The following is a 4,112-nucleotide window of genomic DNA, read 5'->3' as shown; positions in this document are numbered from 1 at the left end:
TTGTGACCCTCAGGCTGAGCCCAGTCCTCAAGTAAGGCCACTCAGTGGCTGGATGAAGAGATAGCATATTGGGCTTGCCATGCCCCTAGGCCCCAATTTTTAACCATAGTTCGGGTTGTCCCTTCAGTCTTCCCCACGGCTTTGCTTTGGAATTCCTCTTTTGGTGGGACACCTGAGGTAACAAAACTGAAATGAGTCCTCCCATCCCACAGATTGACGAAAAGCAATGGGGAATCGGGCCAAATCCTCAGAGAGTAAGATTCGTCCATGGCCCATGAGGCCTCCCCGACATTCCACGGCCATCGCTGATACAAAATCCAGAGACAAATGCCTGAGCAAGCGCCTCAGACTCGCACTTTCTTCATATCCTGAAGAGTTCTTCTCATGGTTTGTAGATCGGGCCTGCCATACCTACGTCCCCAAACCAAATTGAGTTTGTGTTTTCAGACTTCTGTCCTCAAAGTCTTGGGCCACACACCCTCCAGGCTGGGCCCCTGGAGACACACATTAGGACTGTGCCTACCAATCCATGGGAATTCTGCCCATTCCATGGTCCAAAATCATACAAATTAGGAGAAACCTCCAAAGTCCCTGAGGCCATCCCAATAGTGTAGGTCGCCCGGAACAAACAAGGGCTGTCTGACACCAGCTGATAATCGACCTCCACTCATACCATAGATGGATGTCCCCTGAGAAGAAGATTGAACCAGACAGGACCCTAGGCCATAAAAAGATCCATTGCTTTGGGTTACACGCATGTGTCCTCAAAAGCCTGATTCCAATACGAGCATAGGGGTTTTCCTGAGGCACCCATCAGAACTCATCTCGTCTCCACAAGGAAACCTTTGCATGGGAGCCATGTCCAAAGCTTAGGAGAGTACTTCAGGGTCCCGGTGCCACCGCCCCATTCCAAGGCCCTCATGGACACAAAAACACATTAGGACCCATCCTCAGGAAAGTCCATTTCAACTCAGCCACCCCGGTTGCTCCGGCAGAGCCATCAGATCTAAACTGTCTTGTTGCTAGGAGACAATTGGAATGCGAGGCGGGCTTCCCAGGCATCCATCCGCGAACGATGCTCTGGAGTCATTCCATATGGGATGTCCTGGAGCTGTCCAACAGGTCTCAATTGTCCCGCAGAAGGAATCCTTGAAGGGGGCATCCCACAACTCCCAACGTGGGAAAACCTCAATGGCCCCGAGATTCCGCTCCCTTCATGAAGCTGCCGTCATGCACAGAAACTCCAACCTGAGCCAACGTCTGATCCTCGCCCTGACTTCTGATGCATGAGATATTGGTTCAGATCTGCAGGGGGTACCTGCCGTGCCCTCAACCTGAAACCCAAGTCTAGCTTGTCTTCTCAGACTTCCGTCCTGACACTCCTGGCCCCGAAGCCCTCAAGGTTGGCAATTCCGGACACACAATGCAGTACTCTGCCTGTCCTCTAGAAAAAAAAAATTATTGCCTCATGAGCTGCCCAGGCACCTTAAATGAGGTAAACGTACACAGCACTCGACGTTACCCAAATTATATAGTCTAACCTGGGCACTAATGCACTGTCGAACACAAACTGAGCCCGTATCTCCTGACCAACACCCAGAAAGCTGACCGCACACTGAGCACATAAAACCCGCCATGGCCTTAGGTCATCATCTCTTCCCTACCTCCGTTTTCAGGCTTCAGAACTGAGACCTTATCTCCAATCACTGCCCAGGGGTGAGTGTGATGCAGAAATCAGAACTCCTCCTTACCCATGGCAAGAAACCTTGTGGTTGGCACGTTGTCCAACGTTCAGTGTAGGAGAAACCATCATTCACTCTGAGGCCCCGCCCATTCTTGCGTGCGAAGAGGGCATACATACGCATTGTGACCCTCAGCATGAGTCCTGTCCTCTAGTAAGTCCTCTCAGTGGCTGGACATTTAGATGTCATAATGGGCTTGACATGTCCCTATGCCCCAATTTTTAACCAGATTTCTGATTGTCCAGTCGCCCGTCCCCAGGGCTCTACTCTGGAATCCCTCATTTGGTGGGACACCTGATGTAAAAAAAGAAAACAACAACAACAACAACAACAAAAAAAAAAAAAAACGGACTTCTTCCAGCCCACAGATTGACCCCAAACTCTTTGGACGGGGCCAAACCACCAGAGAGTAAGACCCGTCCATTTCCCATGAAGTCACCCAGAAATTCCACGACCATGAGTGACACGATATTCAGAGACAAAAACTTGAGCAGGAGCCTCACACACGCCCTTTTTTCAAATCCCGAAGAGTTCTCCTCATGGTCTGTAGGTCAGTCCTGCCATACCTATGACCCGAAACATAAGCCGAGTTTGTGTTTTCAGACAACTGTCCAAACAGCCCTGGCCTACACAACCTACAGGCTCAGGCCCCTGGAGCCAAACCTGAGGACTGTACTTCCCCTCTCCAAGGGTATTGTGTGTGCCCATTCCAATGGCCACAACCCTTCTAATAGGATAAACCTCCAAAGTCCCTGTTCCATCTCAATAGTGGTGGCTTCCCATGAAAAACAGGGGCAATCTGAGACCAACTGAGCACCTACCTGCACTCAGACCCATAAACAGATGTCTCCAGAAGTAAAAAGGAAAGAACAGGCCTCTAGGCACTAATCAGATCCACTGCTTTGTTTTCCGGGCATCTCTCCTCAGAGGCCTGGATATCAAAACAGCATATGGCTGTTTCTTGACTCACCCATCAGAAAACATCTCATCTACACATGGGAAACTTGCACGTTGGAGCTGTGTCAAAGCCTCTGTTTAGGAGAACCCTTTAGGGTCCCAGTGCCACCGCTTCATTCCAAGGTCTCCATAGACACAAAAGCACATTAGGACCCATCCCCAGGGGTGACCATTTCAACTCAGCGTCCTCGGTTGTTCCCCACAGATCCAGGAGATCTAACCTGTCTTATTGCTAGGAGACAATTGGAATGCTAGGTGGGCTACCCAGCCATCCATCCTTAGAACCCTGCTCAGAATCATTGGCCTGGACCCAAGCAACAGGTCTCAATTGTCCTGCAGAACACTCTCTGCAGTTTGGAGCTTCTCACAACTCCCATCGTGGGAAAACCCCCATGGCCTCGTGATGCCCCCCCATTCATGAAGGGGCCATCAGGGACAGACACTCCAACCTGAGCGATCGTCTGATCCTCGCCCTGACTTCAGATGCACGAGATCTCGATTCAGGTCTGTAGATTATGCCTGCCATGGCCTCACCCAGAAACCTAAGCCTAGCTTGTGTTCTCAGACTTTGGTCGTCAGACTACTGGCCCACAATCCCTCCAGTTTGGCAATCCAGAATTACAATGCAGCACCCTGCCCGCTCTCCAGAAGAAAAACATTGTCCTCTGGGGCTAACCAGTAACCCCAAATGAGGATCAACCTGCAACGAACTTGGCTGTACCCCAAATACATAGGCTGACCAGGGCACTAATGCCCTTTCTGACACAGCCTAAGCCTGGACCCCCTGGCTCCTCCCAGACAGCTGGCCGCACACTGACAACATCGAGCCGCTGTGCCCTTAGGTCGTCATCTTTTTTCAACCTCGGTTTTCAGGTTTCAGAACCTAGACCTTATCTACAATCACTGCCCAGGGTTGAAGGTGATGCAGAAATCAGAACTCCTTCCCCATGGCAAGAAACCTTGTGGTTGGCATGTTGTCCAACGTTCAGTGTAGTTGAAACCAGTGTGTCCCATGAGGCCCCGCCCAAGCTCGCGGGCCACATTGGTCACAAACACACATTGTGACCCTCAGGCTGAGCCCAGTCCTCAAGTAAGGCCTCTAGTGGCTGGATGTAGAGACAGCTTATTGTGCCTGGCATGCCCCTAGGCCCCAATTTTTATCCATAGTTTGGGTTGTCCCTTCACTCTTCCCCAGGGCTCTGCTTTGGAATTCCTCTTTTGTTCAGACACCTGAGGTAATAAACCTGAAAGGAGACTTCCCATCCCGCAGATTGACGAAAAACAATTGGGATCGGGTCAAATCCACAGATAGGAAGATTTGTCCATGACCCATGAGTCCACCCCACATTCCACGGCCATCGTTGATATAAAATCCAAATGCAAAAGCCTGAGCAAGTGCCTCAGAATCGCTCT

Source organism: Mustela nivalis, assembly GCF_964662115.1.
Source record: "Mustela nivalis genome assembly, contig: HAP1_SCAFFOLD_63, whole genome shotgun sequence".
Lineage (NCBI taxonomy): Eukaryota > Metazoa > Chordata > Mammalia > Carnivora > Mustelidae > Mustela > Mustela nivalis.
Note: the sequence above shows the minus strand (reverse complement) of the source record.